This window comes from Pecten maximus, chromosome 13 (assembly GCF_902652985.1).
Source record: "Pecten maximus chromosome 13, xPecMax1.1, whole genome shotgun sequence".
NCBI classification, from domain to species: Eukaryota; Metazoa; Mollusca; class Bivalvia; order Pectinida; family Pectinidae; genus Pecten; species Pecten maximus.
The window spans coordinates 9,785,632-9,803,294 of NC_047027.1; positions in this window are offsets into that span (position 1 = coordinate 9,785,632).

Consider the following 17,663-nt stretch of genomic DNA (forward strand, 5'->3'; position numbering starts at 1 on the left):
ATTTCATGTATTGATTTGTGCACAGAGGATATTATGTCTAAACGGCTATATCCTAAGAAACTTCGACGTTTCTTAGAAAGTGTTTAAACAGATTCGTTGTTTTCTCTGTCGATACTATTCTCAATATATCTATTTCTGTGTATCCGAGATTAAGAGCAAAAATACCTTGAGACTCGTAACATTTAAGCGATCGTAAACTTTGAAATTACATAAAACTTGACAATCAATTACGTGTTTGTTGTACAGGTTATGGGACTTACAGGAGGTTCGGCCGAGTATAGAAACGTTAGCTTTAATAACATGACCGGCGGTGTAGCACTTAGATTGATTCTGACACCAGTATATAACCATACCTCGGCTTATATATCACAAGTGTCCATTACGGCCTGCTACACGCCAGGTGAGTCTTTCCTGAAAATGAACGCTGCATTCAATGTATATGTCATTTATACTTCTTTTGAATAACAATGTTATGTCTATAAACAATATTGGAACGCGCGTGTAGCGTTGAATATTGAACTGTTGCCTGTTTACACCTCGAATGGTTCAGTCGGGACGTCGTTGAGATTGGAACCTCATAGAAATTGATTTACCGACCTTTGAAAATGGTCCCCTGTAAAGAATGAAGTGTAGTAAGGAACGATAACTCGTTATCGTTCCTTACGGAACGTAATGATAGTATGAGCTAATTCGCCTATTTTGCCGGCTATTGTAGCGATTTGGGAGCGGAAAAAATGGCACATACAATTTTGATGGTCTTTTGAACCATTGTAAAACTCGGCTCGATCTAGGTCTGGATGTATTTGGTATCCCTGTGGAAATTCGTATTTATGAGATATTTTGGGTCAAACATGCCAAAATCGTCACTTTGACCGGTAGCTTCTGTTTAACCGGTCCTTAAAAATCAGCGTTTCAATCCAAAAATCTGAAACTCCAAACATAATAAGAAGAGATAGTTCTGAAGAAAAGCGTATCTTTAGTTTTTCTATATCTTTCATAGAACGGCCACAATAGGGTTTTGAAAAAGGGTCGTATTTTATCGAGAGGTGGCGGATGTTACGTCACCAGTCACCTAAATATCCAATCAGTAGGCCCGGATGCATTCACCTTCCTATTAAATCTTCTGCCCAAACGGGAAAAACCCACAATCTATTTTTGATTTGGTTCTGTGGTCCCTAGAAGCCCTGATTTTGACATCATAATGATATACATGACATTTGTTTTGACCTTTGATCGTATATGTAATTATTTATCGATTAGAATACCGCGAGTACATCTGTTACTAAGATGAACTTAGGGTTGATTGTTTGGTTATTTTATCACCACGTGTATATATTGCAATCAGGATCGTTTTGAGGCTGGGTCTCCTTATAGTAGTGGGTGACTACCTCACTGAACAACAACACACGAGAGACCCTAACGTATGCTTGCATAGATGCCAATTGATGTCTCATAATCAATTAATGTGTCATATTCCAGAAAACTGAAGAATTATGAAAATTATTACAGTGGTAACCCTCAAACCTTCAATTTCCTCGCGCCAGTATTAATATTTAAACGTATTTGAGAGTTTTAAATGTCGCGCGAATAAATTAAGTGAAAGTGAGGAAATTAAGAGCAAGTGAAGGTATTTATGCTAAAGGAAAGGAAATAAAGGTTTTTTTTGGGTTACCAGTGTTATAAGATAACCAATAATCTATTTAGTGCCCAACTTAAAAAAAAATTGACACAAATGTTCTTCAATGTCATGGGGTTTGCAACTGATCTTTTATTTTCCGATCGGTCAGCCAAGATGGCCGCCACAGACTTATTTGCCTCTGACTGGTGAAAATTTAGATATTGTTTGATTTCGATTACCATTGGTATATGGTATATACATTGTATTGGTATTAGGGGACTGCGAATTCCATTGCATGGGTATCATTGCCATATCAAGGCTTCTGATTTGTCGAAGTTTAGACAATGGATTTGGATGCAAAATGGTACATTTTTGTAAATAGGGGAATTCGAATTCAACCACATGGGATTCATTGCCATAGCAACCACATTCAGGAATTCAATCGGTCAAATTTTAGATGCAAATTCAACCTCACGGATTTTCTTGCCATATCACCACGCTGCTGCTTATTATTGGTCGAAATATTGACATTAAACGATTTTGATGTAAACCAGGACTCGTGCATGGAACCTCTGAACTCAAGACGGACATTTCTATATCACCCTCAGGATTTATTTTTTTCTGGCTTTCGTGCTCATCCAGAGTTATCTTCCCTAACTACACTTCATTCTTTCTGTGACACTCCTTTAGGTGTCACCTCACTAGTAGGGAGCAGATATTGTAACCGTCCGTTTGGTAACACGGATATTACAATTCTGTGATTATAGATAGAATCGCTGACCATAGAGAGGCGAATACACACATACCCCCATAACTGACCCGCCGGATATAAACTTAACAATAAGATAGAAACAACGGAGGTTCATACCATTGTATACCTTTACTAACAATAAGATAGAAACAATGGAGGTTCATACCATTGGTTACCAAATAGATAGGGACGACGACGTCAACGACGGAATCAATATGTCTGTCGTCCGCCAAACATTGGCCACACAAGTCCTACTCATTAGAGTCCACACAATTTCGGATTAAGTTATCGGTTATTGTGCATATCACTTTTGACATGGTTACCAAAGCAACTCTTTGTAAGATCGTTAACAGTTGAAATATTCAACCTCCCAAATTTGTATACAGGATATATCTAACTATACAGTTGGTGGAAATATCTAACGGAGGTCTCTGATTGGTCTGATTTAGTAACTCGTCAGCATTTATTCGTGATCAGAATGAAGGCCTCTGATTGGTGGAAATTAAGTCATTGATAGTGTTTTTAAGGATGTTTAGATTCAGTATTCACTAACCAACCACTTTAGATAAACTGGCAGCAGGTTGAAATGTTTAGGATAAGCAGCTGGTAATTCCCCAAGTTATACTTAAATAAAGTCAGATTACAAGTTTACATTATAAATACTAATGGCTTAAGGATCTGCATCCATCTATCTACTTTTATTTTTCTGGTGTGGCATTTAATTCTCGGGTGTTACCATTTGTTTTCTTCCTGCCAAATAGTTATCAGTTTAACGTTATGCATTCTTTTTTGTTAAATAGTGTGTGAGAAAATAGAAATGGATAGCTCCTACAGCGAGTCTTTAATTATATCTACGGACCTGACCGATGTTGTCCCGTCTGATGTTTTGAGGCGGACAGTTAATCAGCCGACAACGTCACTGGAAACGAAAGGAGAACCGTCATTCAACACAGACGTTATCTTTAAAAACGTGACCAACGTACCATTCTGTCGGGTGGAATTCACGGCTATGAACGTTAACGATGTTTTACTGAGTTATACAATTGACGACACGGGGGAACTTATAGAGATGGTAAGTGTAAACTGACAGAGATGGTAAGTGTAAACATTGATGGAACTGATATAGATGGTAAGTGTAAACATTGATGGAACTGATAGAGATGGTAAGTGTAAACACTGATGGAACTGATAGAGATGGTAAGTGTAAACACTGATGGAACTTATAGAGATGGTAAGTGTATATACACGGGGGAACTTATAGAGATGGTAAGTGTAAACACTGATGGAACTTATAGAGTTGGTAAGTGTATATACACGGGGGAACTGATAGAGATGGTAAGTGTATATACACGGGGGAACTGATAGAGATGGTAAGTGTAAACACTGATGGAACTTATAGAGATGGTAAGTGTAAACACTGATGGAACTAATAGAGATGGTAAGTGTATATACACGGGGGAACTTATAGAGATGGTAAGTGTAAACACTGATGGAACTTATAGAGATGGTAAGTGTATATACACGGGGGAACTGATAGAGATGGTAAGTGTATATACACGGGGGAACTGATAGAGATGGTAAGTGTATATACACGGGGGAACTTATATAGATGGTAAGTGTAAACACTGATGGAACTTATAGAGATGGTAAGTGTAAACACTGATGGAACTTATAGAGATGGTAAGTGTATATACACGGGGGAACTTATAGAGATGGTAAGTGTATATACACGGGGGAACTGATAGAGATGGTAAGTGTATATACACGGGGGAACTTATAGAGTTGGTAAGTGTATATACACGGGGGAACTGATAGAGATGGTAAGTGTATATACACGGGGAACTGATAGAGTTGGTAAGTGTAAACACTGATGGAACTGATAGAGATGGTAAGTGTAAACACTGATGGAACTGATAGAGATGGTAAGTGTATATACACGGGGGAACTTATAGAGTTGGTAAGTGTAAACACTGATGGAACTGATAGAGATGGTAAGTGTAAACATTGATGGAACTGATAGAGATGGTAAGTGTATATACACGGGGGAACTGATAGAGATGGTAAGTGTAAACACTGATGGAACTGATAGAGATGGTAAGTGTAAACATTGATGGAACTGATAGAGATGGTAAGTCTATATTCACGGGGGAACTGATAGAGATGGTAAGTGTAAACACTGATGGAACTGATAGAGATGGTAAGTGTATATACACGGGGGAACTGATAGAGTTGGTAAGTGTATATACACGGGGGAACTGATAGAGATGGTAAGTGTATATACACGGGGGAACTTATAGAGATGGTAAGTGTATATACACGGGGGAACTTATAGAGATGGTAAGTGTATATACACGGGGGAACTTATAGAGTTGGTAAGTGTATATACACGGGGGAACTTATAGAGATGGTAAGTGTATATACACGGGGGAACTTATAGAGATGGTAAGTGTAAACACTGATGGAACTGATAGAGATGGTAAGTGTAAACACTGATGGAACTTATAGAGATGGTTAGTGTATTTACACGGGGAACTGATAGAGTTTGTAAGTGTAAACATTGATGGAACTGATAGAGATGGTAAGTGTATATACACGGGGGAACTTATAGAGATGGTAAGTGTATATACACGGGGGAACTGATAGAGATGGTAAATGTATATACACGGGGGAACTTATAGAGATGGTAAGTGAATATACACTGATGGAACTTATAGAGATGGTAAGTGTATATACACGGGGGAACTTATAGAGTTGTTAAGTGTATATACACGGGGGAACTGATAGAGATGGTAAGTGTAAACACTGATGGAACTTATAGAGATGGTAAGTGTAAACACTGATGGAACTAATAGAGATGGTAAGTGTATATACACGGGGGAACTTATAGAGATGGTAAGTGTAAACACTGATGGAACTTATAGAGATGGTAAGTGTATATACACGGGGGAACTGATAGAGATGGTAAGTGTATATACACGGGGGAACTGATAGAGATGGTAAGTGTATATACACGGGGGAACTTATAGAGATGGTAAGTGTAAACACTGATGGAACTTATAGAGATGGTAAGTGTAAACACTGATGGAACTTATAGAGATGGTAAGTGTATATACACGGGGGAACTTATAGAGATGGTAAGTGTATATACACGGGGGAACTGATAGAGATGGTAAGTGTATATACACGGGGAACTGATAGAGTTGGTAAGTGTAAACACTGATGGAACTGATAGAGATGGTAAGTGTAAACACTGATGGAACTGATAGAGATGGTAAGTGTATATACACGGGGGAACTTATAGAGTTGGTAAGTGTAAACACTGATGGAACTGATAGAGATGGTAAGTGTATATACACGGGGGAACTGATAGAGATGGTAAGTGTAAACACTGATGGAACTGATAGAGATGGTAAGTGTAAACATTGATGGAACTGATAGAGATGGTAAGTCTATATACACGGGGGAACTGATAGAGATGGTAAGTGTAAACACTGATGGAACTGATAGAGATGGTAAGTGTATATACACGGGGGAACTGATAGAGTTGGTAAGTGTATATACACGGGGGAACTGATAGAGATGGTAAGTGTATATACACGGGGGAACTTATAGAGATGGTAAGTGTATATACACGGGGGAACTTATAGAGATGGTAAGTGTATATACACGGGGGAACTTATAGAGTTGGTAAGTGTATATACACGGGGGAACTTATAGAGATGGTAAGTGTATATACACGGGGGAACTTATAGAGATGGTAAGTGTAAACACTGATGGAACTGATAGAGATGGTAAGTGTAAACACTGATGGAACTTATAGAGATGGTAAGTGTATATACACGGGGGAACTGATAGAGATGGTAAATGTATATACACGGGGGAACTTATAGAGATGGTAAGTGTATATACACTGATGGAACTTATAGAGATGGTAAGTGTAAACACTGATGGAACTGATAGAGATGGTAAGTGTATATACACGGGGGAACTTATAGAGTTGTTAAGTGTAAACACTGATGGAACTGATAGAGATGGTAAGTGTATATACACTGATGGAACTTATAGAGATGGTAAGTGTATATACACGGGGAACTGATAGAGATGGTAAGTGTATATACACGGGGGAACTGATAGAGATGGTAAGTGTATATACACGGGGGAACTTATAGAGATGGTAAGTGTAAACACTGATGGAACTGATAGAGATGGTAAGTGTATATACACGGGGAACTGATAGAGATGGTAAGTGTATATACACGGGGGAACTGATAGAGATGGTAAGTGTATATACACGGGGGAACTGATAGAGTTGGTAAGTGTATATACACGGGGGAACTGATAGAGATGGTAAGTGTATATACACGGGGGAACTGATAGAGATGGTAAGTGTATATACACGGGGGAACTTATAGAGATGGTAAGTGTATATACACGGGGGAACTGATAGAGTTGGTAAGTGTATATACACGGGGGAACTGATAGAGTTGGTAAGTGTATATACACGGGGAACTGATAGAGATGGTAAGTGTATATACACGGGGGAACTTATAGAGATGGTAAGTGTATATACACGGGGGAACTGATAGAGTTGGTAAGTGTATATACACGGGGGAACTGATAGAGATGGTAAGTGTAAACACTGATGGAACTTATAGAGATGGTAAGTGTATATACACGGGGGAACTGATAGAGATGGTAAGTGTATATACACGGGGGAACTGATAGAGATGGTAAGTGTATATACACGGGGGAACTTATAGAGATGGTAAGTGTAAACACTGATGGAACTTATAGAGATGGTAAGTGTAAACACTGATGGAACTTATAGAGATGGTAAGTGTATATACACGGGGGAACTTATAGAGATGGTAAGTGTATATACACGGGGGAACTGATAGAGATGGTAAGTGTATATACACGGGGAACTGATAGAGTTGGTAAGTGTAAACACTGATGGAACTGATAGAGATGGTAAGTGTAAACACTGATGGAACTGATAGAGATGGTAAGTGTATATACACGGGGGAACTTATAGAGTTGGTAAGTGTAAACACTGATGGAACTGATAGAGATGGTAAGTGTAAACATTGATGGAACTGATAGAGATGGTAAGTGTATATACACGGGGGAACTGATAGAGATGGTAAGTGTAAACATTGATGGAACTGATATAGATGGTAAGTGAAAACATTGATGGAACTGATAGAGATGGTAAGTCTATATACACGGGGGAACTGATAGAGATGGTAAGTGTATATACACGGGGGAACTGATAGAGTTGGTAAGTGTATATACACGGGGGAACTGATAGAGATAGTAAGTGTATATACACGGGGGAACTTATAGAGATGGTAAGTGTATATACACGGGGGAACTGATAGAGATGGTAAGTGTATATACACGGGGGAACTTATAGAGATGGTAAGTGTAAACACTGATGGAACTGATAGAGATGGTAAGTGTAAACACTGATGGAACTTATAGAGATGGTAAGTGTATTTACACGGGGAACTGATAGAGTTTGTAAGTGTAAACATTGATGGAACTGATAGAGATGGTAAGTGTATATACACGGGGGAACTTTTAGAGATGGTAAGTGTATATACACGGGGGAACTTATAGAGATGGTAAGTGTATATACACGGGGGAACTGATAGAGATGGTAAATGTATATACACGGGGGAACTTATAGAGATGGTAAGTGTATATACACTAGTGGTGCGCCGATCATCGATTATAATCGGTTGACGAATCGAATGCACCTTCGATTTCGACCATCGATTTCCGTTTTTCAAGAATCGATCATCGAATGCGCCCGAATCAAGGGAAGTCACTCTAATGTTATAACCTTAGAATAAAGATGGCGGACGGCTGCCTCGTCGTCGACGACTCCGTTGCAATTGCCCCTACAACGGATACTGATACAGAGCTTATAATTCGACCACCCGGGGTTGGAAAGGCAAAGTCAAAAGTATGGAATATATATGCATTCCGCAAAATAAAAAAAAGAATGGGGTCCTTCTAGAAAAAACCTTGACATGACGGTCGCTGTTTGCCGCCTTTGTAAGAAATGTTACAAAAATACAAGTAGCTACATTTCGGTATTTGATAGTATTAGATAGTGAAAGACTTATAAAATGACTCCATCTGTTTATTATTTTCGATAATAAGTAGCCCTGGAGGAATCATTTGGTTTCTTAATGATAAGTTTTAGCATATTTTATATATATTAGCTGAGTAATGAGGTATGTTTCTGCTAGGTATAAGGGAAACAGTCCAGCCACATTGCTCAATCCCTGCATACTTATACATGTATAATCTCGCAATAGGCAGTACACAATCTACATTCTACAAAGAAGCACATTTTTATTTATATTTTGTAATTGCATACTGTAATATTAATAGATAAATTGATGGTTTACCACAATATTTGAAATTAACATTTATTCACTGAACTGTTAAGTTATGTTTCCAATTTATATTTTTGTTAAATCAAAGAAAGTGGATTTGTTAATTAGTTGTTACTTAATCTGTTGAATAAAACTTTGCTAGTTATAATATTTTTTCTCATAAATAGGTTTCTGAAACTTTCTTCGTCAGTTTTGGAAGTCCCAACTATTTGGCCATTGGTAGACAAATTAAAAGCGCTAATAATTGCATTTTCATGCATGATTAATAAAAAAAAAAAACACTGGTAGTCTGGTACAATTACAATGTAAATATCCAATGCAAATAATGGCAATATCCATCAATGCATATTCAATGGGATATAAGCTCTATGGCATCGCATCATTGCTCTTTTGTAATTCTTGATTTTATATGTGTACCTGCTCATATTGTATTCTACTACTTTTGCATCTAGAATTCAACGAACAAAAGTTACAAAGACCATGTAGAAAATGAAAATGTCACTTTATTAACAAAAGTATATAATCATGGACAATTTCTATTTTTTAAGTCATAGCTGTTGACCAAAAGTAGTTGTAACTTTCTTAATCATTCAATCATACATTCATGTGCACCATCAACTAAGAAATAGGAATAATTACACTTACAAAAGATAATTATTGATACACATTACATAACAAAATGATGATTAATAACTGAAACAAAACACTTGTGATTTAACCGATTATTAATCGGTTGACTACATCGGTTGTCCTATCTGATGCGATCCGATAATCGAAACAGATTTTCAACCGATGTCCCATCACTAATATACACTGATGGAACTTATAGAGATGGTAAGTGTATATACACGGGGGAACTTATAGAGTTAAGTGTAAACACTGATGGAACTGATAGAGATGGTAAGTGTATATACACTGATGGAACTTATAGAGATGGTAAGTGTATATACACGGGGAACTGATAGAGATGGTAAGTGTATATACACGGGGGAACTGATAGAGATGGTAAGTGTATATACACGGGGGAACTTATAGAGATGGTAAGTGTATATACACGGGGGAACTGATAGAGATGGTAAGTGTATATACACGGGGGAACTGATAGAGATGGTAAGTGTATATACACGGGGGAACTGATAGAGTTGGTAAGTGTATATACACGGGGGAACTGATAGAGATGGTAAGTGTATATACACGGGGGAACTGATAGAGTTGGTAAGTGTATATACACGGGGGAACTGATAGAGATGGTAAGTCTATATACACGGGGGAACTGATAGAGATGGTAAGTCTATATACACGGGGGAACTTATAGAGATGGTAAGTGTATATACACGGGGGAACTGATAGAGTTGGTAAGTGTATATACACGGGGGAACTGATAGAGTTGGTAAGTGTATATACACGGGGAACTGATAGAGATGGTAAGTGTAAACACTGATGGAACTGATAGAGATGGTAAGTGTATATATACAATGATTATCACAAACAGAAATATAACTACAAATTATCTAATTGATTAAAGTAATTAACACCAGCAAAGAAAAAAAAATCAAACCCGCGTCATTAAATATCATATCTGAACACAGTAGTGGGACACCACATCGAGTCATATTGTACTTAACAAATATTACTACGAACTCTTAACGTCGCGCAGAAAACAAGAAACGTTTTAAAGACTGGAATATATCGGGCCAGATTATTATTTTATTTTTGGGAGGGGGGAGGGGGGGGGGGGGGCAGAATCTAAAGCCTTCGTCTTAGGGACGGACACTGTAATAAAAGTAAAAGCCAGGTGATAAAACCCTACGTCTTTCTCACAGAAGCGAACGATCAGCTAAAAAACAAGAGTGAGGCAATGTCAAGAGAGAGAGTAGGCAGAGGAAAATTGTTAAGATAGAAACTATCCTAAATTTAGTCATATAAGTGACCAGGGATTGGTGATGAGAGGCGTGATATAAATGGAGGTAGAAAGTGGTAAAAAGCAGAATAGGAATGAGGCAAAAAAGTGATTAGACACGTGATATGGATTGATGGATGTGGCTTGGAAAATGTGAGAAAGACACAGGATGTGGATTGATGAATGTGACAGGGGAAAGAGTAAAATATACCATACAATCTTAGTTGGGAATCTTTTAGACATTTATGAATGTTTTAAAATCACGTGTATATGAGTGATAATGGAATAAAGGCAGGATTATGAGAATGTCAATTGTGGGACTATTGAACAGCCCCATTCAAAGTTTGTTTTTTTACTTCGACGCATTTGGAGTTCCCCTCCGTCGCCTAATATATATCAACATTTTGGACCCGTACTGACATCACAGGCTTCACTGACAGGTCCGTGAAGTTTTAATTCATGTTTGTCTCCACTGTATCTAACTCTCAATATGTAATGAAAGGCGATAATACCATTGTGTGTTGTATACCTTGGTAATCCTGTTATTAATTGTGATCTACTGTATCGACCATAGTGCTATTCAAAATTAATTTGCGAAGACTAATTCCTTGCATGTCTTCTGCCCAATCTATTGTAGAGTCAACACCTTTATTACGGAGAGAACGAGGAGGGTCCACGTTTCATTTGAACAGAACGACACGCCCGGCGTTTCTGGAATAACTCTGACATTTTATGGGACCAGAGACACAGTGATGCAGATCAAAGATATGGACATCATTGTTTGTAATTTGACAGGTATGTTCTCCTTGTATAGTACTTTATTGTCTGTGTAGGTCGAACCTGTCTATACAGGTAAATCTATGAAGTTAGATTACCTCCGTGACGATGTCAATACACAATAATTTGTGTACATTTGGAACAGAATTAATTGTCTTTGATGAAAAGTTATCTGTAAAAAGGGTTGGACTTTAAAGGCAGGTTTGACAAATGTATACATCATAATTCTTTCCTAATTATAATTCTCTCTCTCTCTTTTAAATAACAAAATGGAGAGCCAAACCATTTACTAAATACCTTGTGTCATTGTTTAGCAAGAAGGAAATGTTAATGTATGCAGAATAAAAATAAAAAGTGCAATTAGAAATTAATTACACTTTAGATGTCTTTAAATTGACATTCTATGATACTATAATTCCTGCAATTTTATTTATTTTCTCGCACTAAAATTTTAAAAAAGGAAAAAAACGGTGGAATGGTAAATTAGAGCACCAACAATTAACCCAATGAGTAATTCCAGCTCAACAATTGTTAAAAGAAGTTAACCACTAAAGTTTAGATATATGTTTCTTACTGTACGTGGAAAATACATCCAAACTTTAAATCGTCTTAAACAGTGTCAACACCTCGTACATTACATGTAGTTAATTCAATACCATAAATGTACTTATTTTAGCGTATTCAACTTTTTTGCGTAAAAGCTAATTGAAACAGATTAGCAAAGTGATATTGTAGATAAAACTACCGAAAACCGCTAAAATAAAAATTACCGCTAAAATTGTACACTTACCTTATGTTTTCCTTCTTTAGTTTTCAGCTTTAATAGAGAGGTTGTTACACCAGGATATTTCCCTATCTGTGGTGAATTGATTTAAGAAAAAATAGATTTCCTTCCTTAATACAACAATGGTCTATGGAAACCTCATACCGATCCTCTATCGCACAAAAATAAAGCTTTTTGGAAGAACCACTTGATTTTTTTTCAAAAAAATATACAAACGTACGGTATTGGCATTTCTTTGAATTAAAAGCAATTTTCCGCGTTTTGATTTCAGCCAACGGAGAAATAACTTTACCTCCTGGTATGTATAAAGACATAGTGTTATGTAATTCTTTCTGTCACACATCTACGTTTAGCTCATAAAAATCACAACTTTCACAAAAAAACCCATAATAACTACAACTTATACAAACATACATAATTCACTTAACTCTCGGTCTATCAAACATTCCAAATATCCCACGTGCGCGATTACAGGAGCGAATTAGGTCAAACGCGAATTGTGCGCGAACCAAGATATCGGATCTACTGTCGGCAGCATCGTTAAAAGTTTCCAATGGTGTAGGTAGGTATGTAGGTAAGTATGACTAATTACAGTCCTTTGTTCACAGATAATCTAAACACAGGTAGGTGTACATGTTTGTGACGGACTCTCTTTTTTTGCAGACGCAGAAACCACCTTATATTGCAACTAATATGTTTCGATTGTTTACAGGCACAATTGTTTTCTTCCTCCCAGAACGAAACAAGGTAAGTTATACTAATATTTCAGACATTTTGAAAGAAAAGGAGGAGATTAGTTCAAACGAAAACCGTCCACGAACCAATGTGTGAACCGTCTGAAGTGTCATAAAGTGTTCCCAATGCTGCAGGTAGGTATTAAGGATAGGTAAGTATGACTTACGATTTTCACAGGTTAGCACACAGGAAAATTTCCAAACATTTTTTTGCAGGCACAGAAACCAGGTATTACAACTAACATGTCTTGACTGTGTGAGGATACCGATCTTTTTTCTTATTCCATCCTTGACAAACAAGGTAAGTTATACTAATTTCTTAGACTTTTGAGTAGACTTGAGCGTTAACATGTATTGGTGTATTGGATATCTATTTCATACAGCAACGACTCTTAATGTGAAAAAAGTTTTTCCTTTTATGTTCATAACTTCACATTTCACATTCTCTCATAGCTCCTGGAGGAAGAAAACACAGGTAAGTTTCTATATAGAATCAGGGATGTCTTGCCGACGGGACACTATACATTTTGGTGCTGCAAACCATGAACATTATATTAAATCGTATGCACAGGAGCTTGGCACGAATGCATACCAAAAATAACTTAAACGGATATATAGACAGTGGGGTGATAATCTATGCCACATCCCTGTGAGCGTAGGTATGGTATGAATATGCTACGTTAATTTAGGAAACGTCGTGTAAATTGAAATAAACCAAACATGTTACGAAATTCTATTGTCCAATAGGCAAGACGATGGTATTTTAAGTGTCAAAATGGTGTCGTTTGGGTTGTTTAGTTTTCGCTATGATGCTGTGAAAGGGTTCGTGTATCTTGTACAATTTACCAAATATGGTCTGTTACGTAGAGGACGGATGCTTCTTAGGCTTTGTAGGTAGGACGGCGAATTAATACGCCAGAAACCCGAGTTCCATTCCCTGTCCTATATAACGTAAAACGCTTATGCATGTGTTGAGCTTACAGAATGAAGCAGAGAGGTATGTACAATGCCTTATGCATGACCTTCCATTCTTCTTCTTCTTATGGTAACTCCATTCCGTCAATACTGACGATTTCGTGGAGTGTTTTGGTGTTGGGTCCCTACCTAGGAAATCAGGTGTACATGTAGTATACCCATTGAAGAATTTTCTGACTTTTCTTCTTCGATTTAATGCTTTATAGATAGAAAACAACAAGAACGAGACTTTGATCAGTAAGGTCCAGAAAAGAGTGAGTTCGATAGTAATACGTCTTGTCACTAGATAAATAATTTGTCACATGCTGCTACTTGTTGACGAAATATTAAGATAGATTTCTAGCTTCCCCATGTCATATATACCTGTCATCCAAGGGTCTTTTCTCGTGCAATCCTTACTTCTTATAGAGGCAAAGTCAGAAGCAGTTTTCACATTATTATAATATATTGAATAGAAAAGGGTTATTTCCTATGTACATATGGTACACTTTTTTAAGATAATTTTGTTTGCAGACACAATCATTCTAACGACTTCCTACCCGGGGCGATGGTTATATAGTTTCATGGGTTTCATGGGTTATTTGTGAATCTGAGATTAACGTTAAAAATAGAAGTGTGAATACTGCTTAAGGTCAGCAATGAACAGATGTGTTTGTTTGATCAAATATCAATATTAAACGTGCATCTGTATTAGAGCATTTTAAGTAAGATACAAAATATATTAGTATTAATCACAGCATATTGAGAGTATGATACTATAGAGCAAAATCAAATTACCCTACCCACACAGCACAGGCTCTGGCAGATAAAATGTTATCTAAAATAGATATGTAAGCGCAGGGGTCTGGGTACTGAGGCTTTTGAAGAAGGACATTGTTTCAGTCGAGTAAAGTGAGGTGGGGTGCCGTCTGTTTTCCCCAGTATCCAGACCCCTGCCATATCATTTTGTCAAATCAACGTTGTATATGTAAGTGTCTGTGTCATACAGCTGATTCGTCCACCTATGCCTCGTCAGAGATTCTAAAGGCCGAAAATGTAAAAAATTATAAAAATATAAGTTCATTGCTGACCGCTAGGGGGCACTCTCGCATGAGAGTGAATGCTTCAATGAAACCGAAGCACACACTTAGACCAGTATTAGTTTTATGTTTAGTTACAACCATGTAATTGATTCTGTTAAATGACGAATACAATGCAAATTTGTTTTTCTTTCGTAATCGATTTTAAATTGTGATTGGAACAAAAAAATTGCTTTGTTTTGTTTTATTTGTTTAACATTCTATCAACAGCTAATGTCACTTAAGGACGGCCTACCGTGCGTGTGGTATGCGTGAGGTTGGTGCGTGTGTATTTTGGGAGTCTGCAGTATTGCGCGGAACTGATAACGATTTTTATAATACTAACTGGACATACTACAGCGGACACCGAGCAGGACACACCGCCCATAAACATACTGCCGAGGACACCCAGCAGGACACACCACCCATAAACATACTATCGAGGACACCCAACCCATAAACATATTGCCGAGGACACCCAGCAGGACACACCACCCATAAACATACTGCCGAGGACATCCAGCAGGACACACCACCCATAAACATACTATCGAGGACACCCAACCCATAAACATATACTACCGGGGACACCCAGCAGGACACCCCACTCATAAACATACTGCCGAGGACACCCAGCAGGACACCCCAACCATAAACATACTGGCAAGGACACCCGGCAGGACACACCACCCATAAACATACTGCCGAGGACACCGAGCAGGACACCCCAACCATAAACATACTGCCGAGGACACCCAGCAGGACACACCACCCATAAACATACTGCCGAGGACACCCAGCAGGACACCCCAACCATAAACATACTGGCAAGGACACCCGGCAGGACACACCACCCATAAACATACTGCCGAGGACACCCAGCAGGACACACCACCCATAAACATATTGCCGAGGACACCCAGCAGGACACACCACCCATAAACATACTGCCAACTCCTGAAATACACATACCTTCACCGAACGCATACATCTGGCGTACAGGGGATCACTGTGGACGATTCTGTGTTATATCGAAATGATGGGATCACTGGCTGTGGACACCGAAATGATGGGATCACTGTGGACGATTCTGTTATACCGAAATGATGTGATCACTGTGGACGATTCTGTGTTATACCGAAATGATGGGATCACTGTGGACGATTTTGTGTTATACCGAAATGATGGGATCACTGTGGACGATTCTGTGTTATACCGAAATGATGGGATCACTGTGGACGATTTTGTGTTATACCGAAATGATGGGATCACTGTGGACGATTCTGTTATACCGAAATGATGGGATCACTGTGGACGATTCTGTGTTATATCGAAATGATGGGATCACTGGCTGTGGACACCGAAATGATGGGATCACTGTGGACGATTCTGTGTTATACCGAAATGATGGGATCACTGTGGACGATTTTGTGTTATACCGAAATGATGGGATCACTGTGGACGATTCTGTGTTATACCGAAATGATGGTATCACTGTGGACGATTTTGTGTTATACCGAAATGATGGGATCACTGTGGACGATTCTGTGTTATACCGAAATGATGGGATCACTGTGGACGATTCTGTGTTATATCGAAATGATGGGATCACTGTGGACGATTGCATTATACCAAAATAATGAGGTACTGTGGAGGATTCTTCTTTATACTGACAAGCAATACTTGGCCAGACTAGCACGGCACCTCACCATTCGATCTACGTTATATCAATCTATATTTAATTGTAACGCTTGTGTTGATGATTGTTTCCTTCCCATAGTAATGAAAATACGTCTCGTCATTGTAGAAATGCTTCTAAGGTTGCTGTAGTCCTGGATAGATTTATATATCTCGGACTATCTGCATATCTTCACCTTTTATCAATTTGGAAAGCAAAATGAAGACAGAGACAAGGAATAGATTTAAAAACAATCAATAGTATTTTGTCAGTTACAAATACGATTTATATTTGAGGAAAGGTTTATTTCTGAACCCAATCTGGTTGTCACAGATGATAAGAGACCGGGAAGGACAAGGGGTGGACCTATTTTCGAAGATATTTCAAAAGTGCATAAAAAACACATTTTTTAAAGATATACCATAACATTTAACCCTATGAATGATGCCTTTTAATATATGTTAATATGTGAAAATATGGTCGCAAATTAACAGAGTTTCTAAAAATACATAATACCTGTATTGCAACAATCTTAAAATGCTTTGTGTAAATAGTGTAGGAACTTACCAGTGTAAATTATATTTGTATTACTAGTACTGCGATTATGCTGAAATGTAAACTTGTTCAGAACAAGAAACTGACTTTTGATAGACAAAAAGAGTTGCACAAGAAGTTAACTCCGTTTAACTGTCCGACTTAATATCGAAGCAACTATAAATGTCCGACTCAAAGTCGAATCCGTCCGACTTTCGATCGAATCGTTGGTTGTGTGCTTTATTCGCTTTGTAATGTATCATATGGTAAAAGACGGTGTTTCAGAATGTTAACATGAAGAAAGTGTAATCTCTCGGGCGAAACCAATTTCGTAAGCAGCGACCTTCATATCCCGACACACGGTTATACTGAATTGAGGTGTCCGACAAACGATCACTTTACCCTATCAAGCAGAACCCATAACCTCTCTCAAAATCGCAATGT